The sequence below is a fragment of the Dreissena polymorpha genome, chromosome 9 (assembly GCF_020536995.1).
Source record: "Dreissena polymorpha isolate Duluth1 chromosome 9, UMN_Dpol_1.0, whole genome shotgun sequence".
Classification (NCBI taxonomy): domain Eukaryota; kingdom Metazoa; phylum Mollusca; class Bivalvia; order Myida; family Dreissenidae; genus Dreissena; species Dreissena polymorpha.
The window spans coordinates 75,984,716-76,000,851 of record NC_068363.1 but is presented as its reverse complement, the minus strand read 5'-3'; the positions used below and the strand labels follow the sequence as shown (position 1 = coordinate 76,000,851).

The 16,136-nt window shown below is 34.2% G+C and overlaps 1 protein-coding gene across 4 annotated transcripts in view; it reads left to right on the top strand.

Moving 5' to 3' along the window:
* The window catches only part of LOC127845395 (uncharacterized), a 232,783-nt gene that overhangs the window by 102,031 nt on the left and 114,616 nt on the right, over nucleotides 1-16,136 (top strand). The window lies entirely within an intron of this gene.

Genomic DNA, 16,136 nt, shown 5'->3' with positions numbered 1-16,136 from the left:
GTTTAAAACAGCCAACCTGCTTAGAAACTGTGGTCTAGTTTGGTCACCCCCAGCCTAAACTGGTCCAGGGTAGGTGCCTGTACAATATTGGCTGGTAGAGAGTTCCATAGGACAATAGTGGCTGGATAGAAGAAGAATTTATAGTAGTTGCTTGGAGTAGGGATTTGTCTGAATGAAAGAGGGTGCAAATGTCTAGTGAGCCGGGTCGGAGGAGTGACATAGGGAGGCATTGGTACAGCAACCAGTCCGTGGACAATTTTATAGAACATCAGTAGCCGGGAGTCATACCTTCTGTTCTCAAGTGAACGCCACCCTAATTTGTCTAGCATGTGTGTGACACTGTTGTGATATGAGTAATCATTTGTAACCCACCGAGCGGCCCTGCGTTGGACCATCTCGATCTTGTTTATGTTGTGTTGTGTGTGTGGGCTCCACACTGAGCTACTATACTCAAGTTGTGGGCGGACCAGGGTTTTGAAGGCAAATTCTCTAATGCGTGGGTGTTTTATGGGAATGTTTCGTTTGATGAAGTTTAGTGTTTGACTGGCTGTTGCAGTAACCTGGTTTATGTGTTTATTCCAGCTGAGGTCAGATGTGATGCTAACACCCAAGTATTTAGCATCACTAACTGTTTCTAGAATATGACCGTGGAGTGTGTAAGTGGATTTGTAGGGACGTTTTGACCTGGTGATGTTCATAACCGTACACTTGGAAGGATTAAATTCCATATCCCAAGTGTGTTCCCATTTTTGTAGCCGATCTAGATCTTCTTGCAGGGTATTTTGTTCAGTGGGATTGTTGACCGTGATGTAGACAGCAGTGTCATCAGCAAATAACCGGACCTGTGACACTATGTTTTCTGGCAGATCGTTTATGTAGAGCAAGAAGAGGAGAGGGCCGAGAACAGAGCCCTGGGGGACACCTGATGTGACTGGAACCTCGTCTGAATTGTCACCATTTACCAAGACAGACTGAAGTCGACCTATAAGGAAAGATTTGACCCATTGTAATGTGCTATCTTGGATGCCGTGTTGGTGCAGTTTGTAGAGTAACTTCATGTGATTGACCTTGTCGAACGCTTTCGAGAAATCCAGGAGTATTAGATCTGTTTGTTGACCATGAATAAGGTTCCTGGATAAGTCCTCTACAAGTCCTATGAGCTGTGTCTCGCATGACAGTTTTGACCTAAAGCCATGCTGGAGATGGAAAAGAATGTTGTTGACCTGGAAGTGTTTGGTGATGTTTGAGGCGACGATATGTTCCATGACTTTGCAAAGAACACATGTCAGTGAAATCGGCCTGTAGTTAGCAGTTAGCATTCTCTCCTAATAATGTTTCTGAAATTTCTTTTTTGCTATATATTTAGTCGTTTTCCCTCCATATATAGTTTGATTGTAGGACAAACACCACCCGGACAATCGGCTCCCTGCTGTTGTTTTGTTTGCATTCCCTTACAATCGGTACTTTCTAAATGGGTTATGCCTAGATCCATACCGAAAACTTACATGTATACTGTTTTCACAAAGACCTATATAATGTATTTAATAGGTTTTTGGTTTTCGCGAAAGCAGTAAATTTACCGATGCAGTTAGAGTTCACACCTTTACATCGTGACAGTGGGCTTTAAACAATGATTTTAATGAATGTTTACTCCAGTTCGCATATAAATGATGCTATATATTAACGATAACTTTTTTACAAAAAGCATTTTATTCACGTTAAAAAAATGAATCATTATATAATACAAGGACATGATACCGAAAACAGTAAATAAACCGAAAACTGTTAAATAATTAAAGTTAACAACAATTTCAATCACTTTATCATTGTATGCCCATTTTTCATTTATTTTCTTTTAACGGGGCCTTTTCACAGATTTTTGCATGTATCGAAGCTTGTCATAAAATGCTTTATATTGTTAAAATTTAAACATTGGGCATAAAAATCTCCAGTAAATAAAAGCAAAAATACAATTAAAAAGAAAAAAAAAGTAACCCTCAACAGGGCTCGAACCACTAACCCATTGAGTCCTGGGGTAAAAAGTCTCCCGCTTAGAACATTCGACCATCCGTGCTCATGCCATAAGCGGATGTATTTTTTACCTATATAAGCAATCCTCGTAGTTTCCCAAAATAGAACGAAAACAAAAGAACTTTCCAAATTATTCAATTGTTTTGCGTTGCAACGCTTTATAATTCTCAGGTTTTCAAATTGTCATTAAGGTAGTTTTTTCCCCAATATCTTTACTGATCATCCTCTGACTTTCATACGACCTAGTGCAGGCAATATGGCATGCATATAGCTTTCGATCGGTATATCACGCGTTTTGTGTGTTGCTCTGGTTTTCGAGAACACTTCGGTGCAAATTTTCATTTAAGAAGCAAACGTCAGTAGTAAAATTACAAAGAGTCAGTGTTCTCGAAAATCAACGATCACAGAACTGTCTATGCTTTACCGGACGAACATATATTACATATGTCTATGCATAAACAAACAAAAATATCTACCAGATATTAAATAAACGTTTAAAGAGTGAAAACAAATATGGCAAACGTCAAAAGTACGTTTAGGAATGGCAAACGTCAGTAGCAAAAGTATGCAAACGGCAGTAGCCGAATAAATGCAAGCGTTTAATTTAATGAAGAACATGTGAAACAATAAAATTTATGCTAATTTATATTTATATTAGATATAACAATTTAAGATTGATGTCATAAATTAATGCACGACATATATAAATTATGCAACAACCAAAAATGAACAAATGTTTAAGTGATATTTTGTGCATCTAACAGTTTATAGGTGTCTATCGCAACCGTTGTTTATTTTTGGTGTTTTCACTTCATATACACGTATATTCATTCAAATATATTATCGATATCAAACGATTCGAAACATAGTTTTTGCTACAGAACTTCTCTAGAACTTCTTTTCTCTTACTAAGTCTCTTCCGACATGTATGTAGAGTGTTTATACTATACTTTTTTGAACTATCGCTGTCAATTTATACATGTATCTATCTTAAACATTTCTTCACAATCTTTTATTCTTTTATCTATTAACTACTCTATCTCCTTATCAAAATAATTTCATTGTTGTTATATGTATAAGTAAACCAATAATGTTCGCTTGAAAACATTCAACTTAATATAACCCTTTTGGAGAAGAACTATATAAGACGAAGTCTTCCGTTCTAATCCAAATCAAACTTTGTATGCAATTGTTGTATGTTTCATGTGTAAATGCATTCTTGTTTGAAATATATACGTTTAAACTATATTCGTTAATGCAGTATCAACAAATTAAAAAATATCCCGGAAAGAGAAATATAATGCTTTTGAATATCAACCGTACTGTCGTTTTGACAACTGACGGCAGGAATGATTCGATTTACAATGTGAATCTAAATTGAGTTTTATGCAGATTCGTTCATACGACACAAAGACACTTATTTTGTTTCACGGGTCTTTTCGTAATGTTCAAACAAGTAAAATAGTACAAGTCGCAAATCAGTAAGATTACATTACATGGTACTCAGTTTCTACAGTATTCATATTACATAATTTGCACTTACGGTTTTCTTTTTCAATATTATTGTATCGCCCCCTTTCTATTTCTAGGTTATGCGATGATAAACGGAATCTGCTTTGGGCAATTTTATATTTTGGTTAATTAATTTTGTCTAAATAACTTTCTAACGATAAACTATGTTTGAATAAACAGTACGTAGAGAGACGGGTAGAGCTGTTAATATTTGCGTGCCATGTTTGAGTATAAGTGTCTAATATTCGTTGTTTGCATTGTATAAATTGAGATTCGGTAATGTTTTGGTTTATCCATAATTCGGACATGCCGATGCTGTCGAGAAAGGATTTAACATGGTATGCCCAGTTTTGATTGTTGTATGTATGTCAATTGTCCGTATCGTGTTTTAGCATACTGTATGTAATTTTGATCAAGCTACTCTCATTTGATGATAATAGTTTAAACCAGTATTAAATGGTGTTTATTTGTCGTATTTCATTAAAGGGTATTCTTCCTAATTCTCCAAACAACGCGCTAAGGTTGTTTGATTTATTTACACACAGTAATTTCCTTAAAAATTTCGTGTGTACGGCTTCAGTATCTTTCGCCTGTTTAGTACCCCATATTTCAGACGAGTAATTCGAAATTGATGCTACTAAGATATCAAAGAGTTTGAGTTTGCTTTTTGTGCTGAATTCATACATGTTGAGCACTGAGAAAAGTCGGTGCATTGATTTTGACGCATGGTCTGCTATGCATTGTTGCGTTCTGTTAAAGTAACCGTTTTTAAATAAGTATACCCACAGATATTTAAAGGAAGTAACGACTTCTAGTTTTTCGCCATACAGAAAGATATCGATGTTTGTGTAATGTGTTCCTTTTTCGAAGATAAACACTTTTGTTTTAGCTGTATTTATTTTTAATTTCGATGCATTACAGTAAGCTGCTTCTATGTCTGTTAGCATGTGTTGTAGTGAGTTTGGTGACGTTGCGAATAAAATTTGGTCATCAGCATATAAAGTAAGAAATAATTTCAACTCGTCTATAGTGAATAAACAATCTAAATCTGTATTTATGTTCTCCAACATGTCATTAACGAACATCACGAAGAGCAGTGATGAACTGGAATCACATTGTTTCACTCCTTGGTGTATCGAGAATGGGTCGGATAAGTTATGATTGAAATTAATTACTGATTTTACGATACTATACATCGCTTTTAGAGCGTTTATCATTTTTGAACTCACATTTTGCGATTTCAATTTTTGCCAAAGTAGTGTGTGATTGATTTTATCATAGCACTGTTGATAGTCGATAAAAATGGTGTAATTTTTTTTCATGAGCTTATTATTTTTGATATAATTGCGTTTAGTATAAATATACAATCTGTTGTGCTTTTGCCCTTTTGATAACCAAACTGGCAGTTAATGATTTTTTGGTGTTTGTTTGTCCAGTTTGTTAATTGGCTGAGTAGCAATTGTGAGTATATTTTTGCTAGGATATTATTTAAGGTTATACCCCTATAGTTTTTTTTGATTTCCCGCCCTTATATAAAGGGACGATGTATCAGAGGCCCCAGTCTTCCGGGTATTCGGCATGGTTGAAAAGTTTGTTGTATATTGCTAGGAGGTGTGGTCCTAATACACTTAACGATGATTTAATTAGTTCTGAAGATATATTATCAGGCCCACAAGACTTGTTATTTTTTATGGAAGACGGCTGCCTTGAGTTCATGCAATGTGAATTCTTTATCTAAATCAATATCCGTAGATTCGGTGGTGGCAACATTTTCATTTATTTGTTCGGGTTGTTTGCCTAATAAGTTTTGAAAGTGCGTATAAAAGTCTGCTACTGTTATACTGTCATCCTTGTTTGTTCGAAATTTTTTGTCGTGGTTAATATTTACTCTTTCTTTCTCCAAAAATTGTTACTGCATTGTCATAAATATAGCTAGTTAAATGTTTTATTTCACAATTAATGTTTTCCTTGTTTGCATTTAACAAATTGATATTTTCTTTCAATGAGTCTTGATTTTTTTCAACAAAACTTGAGTTAAAAACAAGCTTAGTTTCCTCTTTGTATTCACCGGTTGTAATATGTCTAGTTTTGGTGTTACATTTTAAAGAAAAGTAAACACCTGCGTGACCAGAAAAGTTTTGCCAATTGAGTATTTGAAATTCGTTTATATTATCAACATAGTTTGCATTTATAATAAGATAATCTGTTATACTCAAGCCTCTATTTGAGACGAAAGTAAATTGATTGCCCTGCTCTTTGTTGAGACGACCATTAACGATAATATGATTAGTAGCTCTGCATAGATAAATAAGCCTTTTACCGTTACAATCAATTACCTTGCCCGGATTGTTGCGTATTACTGGGAAATGTTTATTTATATTTTCTGTATCTTATTCTTCAAAACAGTCAAGGTACTAATCGTACTCTTGTATATCTGATAAGTTTTTACTTGTTCGGGAATTGAGGTCACCCGTTATGCATGTTTTTCCGAGCTGCCCATATTTCTCAACCCCTTTCTCAATTTCATGAAAAAAATCGAAATCTTGGTCAATTAAAACTTTCGAATTGACAGGTGGGATGTAAGTATGACACAGATACATATCCGGCTCTACAGAAAACAAATCTTGTTTTAATGTTAGCCACACTATTCCATATTGATTGGTTTCTACAATGGATATATTATCTGATATCTCATTTTTATAATAAATTAAAAGTCCACCGCTAAAGCGACCTTTGTTTGTACCAGAATGATTATTAACGTAAACATGGTAGCTAATATACCCATTATTGTCAGTGTTTAGCGTTTGCTTTTTGTTTAGCCAAATTTCAGAAAGTAATATTAGATCATATTTTTAACGTATTCTTGAAAGTAAACATCAGTTATTTTTCTGGCAAGTCCATTCACGTTCCACGCTTTAACATTTAACTTCCCTTCCTTGTCCTAGTGTGTAACCTCCTTGAACTGACTGCTTCCATTTTCGCGTGATAAAAGTTTTGCACCGGCCCACTTCACTTGTTTACCGGCGCTCTTTTCACGGTTGAATAGAGCGTTCTTTTCCCACCTCTGCTGTAGCACTGCTTTGATTTGCTGAATTCCAATGCCCAGCCCGGTGGTTTTGAGGTCATTTGTTTTGGTGATAGCCGTCGTCCGTACCAATTCTTGGTAAGTGTACGCTTCATGAATGTATAATATCACCCTTGTGTGTAGAAGGCGCAGCGAACATATTTTTTACAGATACCGACGTAACAATAATGCCGGGTTTAAGCAATACATTCAAAATGCACAATATTAAGAGTCCTGTTCCCGGCCTGTGCCAGGCTCTTCATGATCTTAATATCAACAGTCTTAGTCTAAAAGGTGAGCGGGGTTTGAGTGCTAGGTGGGGAGAGTTAAATGTAATTGATGTAGTGTCGTTGTGTCGGTCATTCGCATCGCTCTCGAATCTGAACTCTCTTAGTATAACGGAATATGATGTGAATATGGAATTTTGGGATGCTCTCGATGGTTTGAAAATCAAATGTTTTAGTGCGTGGTGATGGTAGAAATATGACAGTGAAACACGCAACGTCGTTGTCGCTGTTACTCCGATCGTTCACAAAACTGGAAAAGCTTAGTATGCATATGCAAGCATACATCGACCTATTGCTGCCTTATTCATTGAATAATTAATCTTTCTATTATCATAGACTGGCTCCATTCCAACTAAGTTATCTAGTGAGCAAACTGTCTACTTATTCAAAACCGGTTGAGTGCAGTCTAGAATTTGGTTGTAGTACGTGTGGTCTACCAGAAAACTTCTTTCACATCAAACAGAAATTGTATGCACTGGGACATGTTAATGTTAAACAATTTCTGATAGATGATCAGGCACGGGATACTGATAAAGAAATTGGTTCTACCAATTAAACAGGTGTTTGATGTGTCGTCTGCTGCCGGTGATAATTATACGCTCGTCTGTTCTGCAAGTCACAGTGTAACATATAATAATTACCTTATATGACCAAATATATAAACATTTCGTACTACAAATGGAAAACACGCGTTTTCTACGTATAATAATAGGACTCCAGATTATCATTAAGTCGAAACCCTAAACTTTAAACATCAAAATGGGTCTTAAATATATCATTATTATACCCCCACAAACGAAGTTTAGGGGGTATATAGGAGTGAATTTCTCTGTCGGTCGGTCTGCCGGTCGGTCGGTCTGTCTGTCTGTCTTTCGGTCCGTATAAAGTGTCCGCTCTCTATTTCAAGTTGTTTCCATCCGATTTTTACCAAACTTGGTCAGATGTTGTATCTAGATGATGTCTAGGTAAAGTTCGAATATGGGTCATACCGGGTCAAAAACTAGGTCACGGGGTCACTCAGTTCGTTTTTTAACATTCAGCATGGTGTCCGCTCTCTAATTGAAGTAGTTTTAATCCGTTCTTCACCAAGCTTGGTCAGAAGTGTTATCGAGATGATCTTAAGGCCAAGTTCGAACATGGGCCTTCCCGGGTCAAATACTAGGTCACGGGGTCACTTTGTGCGTTTTAAACATTTCAGAATGGTGTCCTCTCTCTTATTGAAGTAGTTTACTTCTGATCCTCACCAAACTTGGTAAGAAGTTTTATCTAGATGATTTTCAGGCCAAGTTCGAACATGGATCTTCAGAAGTTGTATCTAGATTATTCTAGGTCAAGTTTGAATATGGGTCATGCCGGGTCAAAAACTAGGTCATGGGGTCACTTAGTGCGTTTTTTAACATTTAGCATGGTGTCCGCTCTCGAATGCAAGTAGTTTTAATCCGCTCTTCACCAAACTTAGTCAGAAGTTTTATCTAGATGATCTTAAGGCCAAGTTCGAACATGGGCCTTGCCAGTTTAAAAACTAGGTCACGGGGTCACTTTTGCGTTTTAAACATTCAGAATGTTGTCCGCTCTCTAATTGAAGTAGTTTACTTCTGATTCTCACCAAACTTGGTCAGAAGTTTTATCTAGATATCTTAAGGCCAAGTTCGAACATGGGCCTTTCCGGGTCAAAAACTAGGTCATGGGGTCACTTAGTGCGTGTTAAACATTGAGAATGGTGTCCGATCTCTAATTCAAGTACTTTTCATCCAATCTTCACCAAACTTGGTCACAAGTTTTTTTTTAGATGATCTTAAGGTCAAGTTCGAACATGGACCTTGTCGGGTCAAAAACTAGGTCATGGGGACACTTAGTATGTTTGAACATTCAGCTAAGTGTCCGTTATCTAATTCAAATAGCTTTCATCATTACCAAAATGATGTGAGGAAATTTGCAGTCTGCATTTTATTTCCGGATATTTTATTTGCATAATACCATTCATCTTTACTACTTTGCAAATTTAACATTTGCAAAATTTTGTGGAAATTTACAGTCGGCATTTCATTTCTGGGTATTTTATTTGCATTATACATGCTGTAGTTATTGCCATCCATCTTGAAGAATTGGCATATTTGACGTTTGTACTACTTTTTAGTTGCAGGTAAGTTCTAATTGTGTCATTACATGTACATATATACTCATATTGATGCATGCATATGCTTCTATAATTACATGGGTAATGTGAAAGATAACTGCATTGGCACTTTCAGAATATTTTTTTAAAATACTGTGTACAATTTAATGACATTAACATTTAATTCACATTCAGTACTTGTTTGGTTCATTTTAATTCCGTTTTTGTATTTAGGCAATTTAAGTTAACACTTTGAATTCTTTAAATTTTAACAGGTTCATATCTTTTTCATTTTTATGTATAAATATCATACGACCTGTTGTTATTAACTTGCAATAACGCCATTTTTATTTATTTCTTAACTATGCAATTATTCTTTTGATTGCTTTAATTTAAAACTCAATAAATGCTAACTTGAGTATTTTGATATTCGAAGAAGAATGTTAAATGTTAATCATTAGGATGATGATGATCGTAAACTTGAAGATCACAAAATATTAATAAACAAAGTGATGATGATAAGGAAGAAAAGACGAAGAACAACAATTATCATTAGTATTTACTTTTATTTTGAAAACGCATTCACCATTGAGTTATAATTTTTGAACTTTTAAGTTCGTTGTTTTTGGTGGAAAAAATAGAGCTTGTATACATATTTTATTTTGTTCATAGTTTCGTAATTTATAAGTATGACATTTGAATGCAATATGATTATGAATTTGTTTAAATATAACAGTATTTTTACATAATCCTAATGAAGACGCACACCTTTATAACTTGATGTTTTGTTGTCATATAAGTATGCTAATGGTAGCCTGTAGGGTAGCGTTATCATGGTTAGAATGTTAACGGTAATATTATTTATGAATACTTTAAAGAAACAGTGCATATTATTGTCAAACCATTGGAATTATTATTTAATTATATCTTGGAAACGAAACAATTTCCAAAGAGCTGGTCAACGGGAGTTATTATTCCGTTACATAAACGGGGCGATATTTCCGATCCAAATAACTATAGTGGCATTACGTTGTTAAGCTGTTTTACGAAACTATTTACAAATGTGTTAAACGAACGCTTAAAATCTTGGGCAGAAACCCATGACATTCTTACAGACGCGCATTTCGGATTTAAACCAAATTGCAGTACCGTTGATGCAATTTTCATTCTTTACCATTTAATAGAAAAGCAAATACATAGTAAAAACCAACTTTTCTGCTGTTATGTCGATTGCCGGAAGGCGTATGATCTTATAAATCGCGGACAGCTATGGCATATAATGATTTTATCGGGAATCGACGGCAAGTTAATTTCACTTATCCGCTCTATGTATAGCGAGATCAAACTGCAAGTTAAACACAGGGGGTCACTTTCGGACCTTTTTAGTAGTCTATTACAAGGAGAAATAACTTCGCCGATAATGTTTTCTCTATTAATAATGATATAGAAATTAATTTGCAAAACGGAATAAACGCAGGAATAACGTTAGATCAATTGTCTTTTTATCTCCTCCTTTTTGCGGATTATGCTGTCATTTTCTCAGAAACTAAAGAAGGACTTCAGGAATCGTTGAACAATCTAGAATTATATTGCAACAAATGGAATTTAACTGTAAATATTGAAAAAACAAAAATAATGGTATTTAGAAATGGGGGACCGCTAAGCAAAAACTACAAATGGACCTACAAAGAAAAAGTTATTGAACTAGTTAGCAATTTTAACTACCTTGGAATTGTTATGTCAAGTGGGGGCTCATTTAAACCTTCCACTAATACACTTTATGGTAAAGCTACAAGGGCTATGAATTCACTTTTTTGTATTACAAAGATATGGAAGTGCCAATAAATGTTATGTTCAAGCTGTTTGATAAATATGTATTATCAATCCTTAATTATAATTGCGAAGTATGGGGATTTATTGCGGCAACTAATATTGAACGTATTCACAGAAAGTTCTGTAAAAGACTGTTAAATGTAAAACTGTCAACAAATTCAATGTCACTCTATGCCGAACTTGGTCGATTTCCTTTGTATATTGGTAGATACCTACGAATTGTAAAATATTTTTTTAAACTTCATCAAAAGAAACAAGGACATTGTATTCTTACAACGGTCATTAATATGCAAAGATTAGAAATTGAAACACAAAATAACACTGTTAATTGGTCCTTTAAAATTCGCAAAATTTTAAACCAAACAGGATTTACAGATGTATGGTTGTTTCCTGAGTCAGTTATAATTGAAAGTGTTATTCCTTTGTTAAAGACTAGACTCAGAGATCAGTATGTATATGAGTGGAGAGTTAATGTTGATTCATCCACTTCATTACTTTTTATAAGGAACTTAAACCTGTATTTGAAAGATCTGTGTATTTAGATATCATTGACAATAAAAAACATAGAAACATGATTGCTAAAATACGTCTATCGTAACATAACCTGTTAATTGAAACTGGTAGACATTATAACATTATCAGAAATGAAAGAATTTGTACTTTATGTAATCTTAACGATTTAGAAGACGACTATCACTTTTTACTTAGATGTCCATTTTATTTAGAAGAAAGATCAAAATATATATCAAAATACTATTCAGTAAGACCAAGTATGCATAAATTTTCGAAACTCTTAAATAGTAATAATAAAGATACCCTTCGAAATTTAGCAATTTACTGTATAACATGTCTTAAGAAAAGAAATGTTATTTTTGTTAACTCTACTTTTATAATGGTTATTTATTAACCGTTTGATATGAAATGAATATACTGTTTTAATCTGTTGACGCCAAATTTTGTTGTCATTTTCAGTGTATTATGTAATTTATCGATGTATTTTTGCTGTTACTTCTGTTGTTGTTTATATATAGTTGAGTATGAATACTCAATTCAGTGTGTACATTAACACACAACACCCTCACGAGTAATTTATTATTATCTTTATTTACGGTATTTTTTCACGCATGTATGAATGTTTATATTGATCACGATGAGCTGATATATGCTTAAGTGAATAAAATATTTTTTCTGTTCTGTTCTGTTCTGTTCTGCTAACTTAATCTTTGAGTGTAAGCGTGTTGGCTGAGAGAACAATGTAAACGTTTATAAAATAACGCCATAGTTATTAAACTGTGAATGATTACACGTGGTATGCAATTGTTATACGAATTATTACATTGATAGGGAATTACATGTGGTATGTATTTTATGGGATTTTTATGCGAAACATAATTTGATATTTATTTAAAGAATATATAAATATTTGTTGTAAAATGTTGTGAGAAAATGAAATGCGTTATACAAAAATATGTGTTTGTCCATTGTAACCCCATGAATAGTCTGCTTATGTCATATCATTTGCCACAATAATAATCATACACAATCATATTTCAATCTTTCCTTATTTGTATTAATAATATATATTATAGTTAAGCAGTTCCTGCAATACAAGTTAACATAAACAATTCCATATAATACTACTCGCTCTTTTTCTCAGTCCGTGTTACCAAACTAGAAGGAATATTTTAATGACATCATATTGTTATGTGAAAATGTATTTTATGTTTGATTATATTAGATGGATGTTTATTTCAAATTTTGTAATGATAATAAATGTCACATTTTCTCAGTTAATTGTTCCACGAGAATGTATCTGTTCTAGTCTTTTGATAATTCGCATCGCACGTGAGCATTCGTTTATCGACTGAGGCGTAATGACACAAAGCACTTTTAAATGTGATTTCAATACATTTTGCATCTCTTCTTTTCATCTCATTTACACTATTTGGTGGAAGGTATTTGAATATAACATGTCAGCAAATGCCAAGCGGTTGCGTGAATGCTATAAAGGGGTTATGTGCCGAGAACAACCACGTGGGAAACCCATGACTAAAGAAATCACATGATGTGCTCCTAACGTAGTTATCCGGTTTTGGAAAAGGGTCTTTTTGTAGCAAATCTAGTAAACACTTCATGTTTATTTAACTATAAAAGTATTATTTCCTAAATTTTATTAAAAAAAATCGCCTTCTTATTTACAGCAATTGAAACTCAACATTAACTCACCAATTAACAAATAAATATATAAAACATTGAACTCGAATGTGTTTATCAGGAATTGTTTAATATGCTATACAATATAGTAGTGTGAAGGAAATGTTATAGTGTTTGCTGTTGAAGGATAAAATGGAAATCATCCATGCAATTATATCTAGTTCAAAAACAACTATTATCAGAGAGACACATATTGGGCATATTGGCCATTTGGATAGAAGTAAGCAACAACAATTTGATTACATTTCGTGTAAGAATTAACATATTACCTATCTTACATTACGTGGTATTAGCCTGATCCTTTGAATGGCACTTATCGATAGATTGTCATTCATTTATTGCCCATAAATTCGTGTTATTTGATATATCGAAAGCAATACTGTGTAATCAACAAAATTGGGTTTATTGATAGAACATTCGTCTTCCCATTACGATTTACTGACCGAGTACTGATCATGCAAGTCTTTGGGATCGAATTTTCCGGTAATGCGAAATTGAAACTTGACAAACATGTGTGTCTATGTTTCGTTTGATCACGCAGAGAGTACATTGATCAGTGTTACACCCCATACTACAAAGACGCAGTGATGTTGCCAAAGTTCCAGTGAATTATGCTGAAATCGGCAAATGAAATATTCGAATGTATTTATTCGGGTCTGCTTGCGTTATTAAAAGGTCATTTAAGGTGGAACTCTGGATTAAACAGCCACGCCGAAAAACAACAATTGTACTCGCATAAGTGTTCCATACCAATGTTACGGTTTGATACACCATCGCTGTCTTTATGACTACCTAATTTGTGAGTAAATAATCTTGCTTGTAGATTCATGTTTTATTTACTTTCATCAATTGTCATATTGTGTATTAAACTACTTTATATGCTTTAAAAAACAAAAGATTTGTAAAGGGAATTTCCATCATAAAATTGTATTCGTAGTGTTAGAGGTATTCGATTAGTCAACGATATTGATTAATTGGTGATTGCAAAAAATGTACTTAACTGGTTATCATAATTAACATTGTCATCATATTGGCTGTGCTTTCAGAAATTTCAAAAAATGACATTCTGTTGTTAGTTTGTCTAAGTTATCTCTTTTGGATGCTAAACAGAGCTCTCACATCTCGACATTTGCTTGTAGAAACATTTACAAATATTTTAAATCGGTTTTGTTTATTTTAACTTTGCGGTCTAAAAGACGATAACTTGATTTAACAAAATGAGTTGCGAACAATTTCAGTGCCCTCAGATCTTTGGTTTTTGTAATAAGAGACCAAACTGCCGAAAATGTATGGTGTTGATGATAGAAAATGATAGAGAGGGAAATGGGTTAATTAACTTACCACGCATGTGTGACGTCTGCAAATCTTTCCTGCAAGCAAAAGTAGGCCACTTTGCTATGAGCAACAGTGTGACTTAAATTTTCTATCGAGAAATATCGTGGTTTGATGTCCCAATTACAAGACGCGATGACATTTTTAAAATTATGCGAAAAAGGATCTCATGTAATATGCTGCCAGCGTAGCCACAGACCAGCCTGCGCACCCGCACAGTCTTTTCATGATATGCATACTTAGGAGCATACTCAGGAGAAACCACAAAACCATGAGTGCTTGTTTAAAGCGGAAAGCGTAGCCCCTTACCGGATTGCGCATGTGTGCAGGCTAGGTTTGAGCTTTGCTGGCCTTATATGCTATACGACTAATTTTCGCATGACGCGGATGTTACAGAGTTATTCGAATGTGTGGGAAAAAAAACTTCGTCTTATTCAAATATCCACACAACATGTGTTCTGATGACGTATTAAAAAAATCATAATATGCCATATGAGGATACATATGATGTGTTTTCAAGTAGTGAAATATGTATCTTCGAACACTATTACGTTGTCTAATATACATTGAGGTCATAACAAACATCTCATTCGGAGGATATGCGACTATTTAGATAAAAAACAACACATCAATACTTAATCCTTTTTTAAATTTAATAATTTACAACGTACATTTTCTCCTTTTATTTCAAAGTCAGGATTTTTGCAAAATAACTGTTGTAAAGATACGTATTGCTAACTAATAATCCGGGAACCTGGCATATGCATTTAAGCATTGTTTTTAATTGTATAGTAAATTTTGACTAACAAGTAGATGTTTCATAGTTGTCCATCATGATAGTTTATCATGCACATGTTGTAAAAGCCTCGTTGAGTTGGACATGAAAACCCACAACTCACGCGACTAGAAAACCCATTTTCATCTAATATTCCGTTTTAAATAAAATTCTGATAAAATACAAGATGCTAAGGTATCCACCACCATTACATTCTAAAAACATGAATAACACTAGTTGTTCTTATATATCGTGTTGTTGTTTTGTTATATTCTAGCAAGTGGATGCTAGCAACATAGACAAACGCGTTTTGTTATGGTCACATTTCAAAGGCCGTTTAATTATTCCCAATATGCAAAGCGTGACATCCATATCGTACGCAAAATACAAATATTTATAAAACAAATCGTATGAAGGTTACTCCAAATCTGGTCTCTGAGAAAAAAGGTGCAAATGCAGACTTTGTCCAACAATCACGCGACCAGGACAGGCCGATTGAATCCTCAAATAAAATTGCTTCAAGTCAACCTTGCGAATTATCTTAAAGTCAAATAAGGTCATGGGATATGCAGACAAAGGAGTGAATACACCTATCCAGCCAGACATATGCCTTAACAGCAAATAAACAGTGACTGATTTTACGTGCGAACAAATTATTATGTGTACTGATATACAGCTATAGTTGCTCACAGAGTTTTCACATTGAGAACAATCTTCTGAGACTTGAAACTGAGTACACGCTCCCGAGATTTCATACAGCTTACACTTACATGCTATTTCATTACTTTCAAAATATATTACATAATGCTCATTTAAGATTTGATAATGCTTACACTCACATGAGATTCCATACTTCTTACACTCACATGAGATTCCATACTTATTACACTCACATGAGATTTCATACTTTTTACACTCACATGAGATTCCATGCTGGTTACACATACTCACCTGAGATTTTGTTATTACACT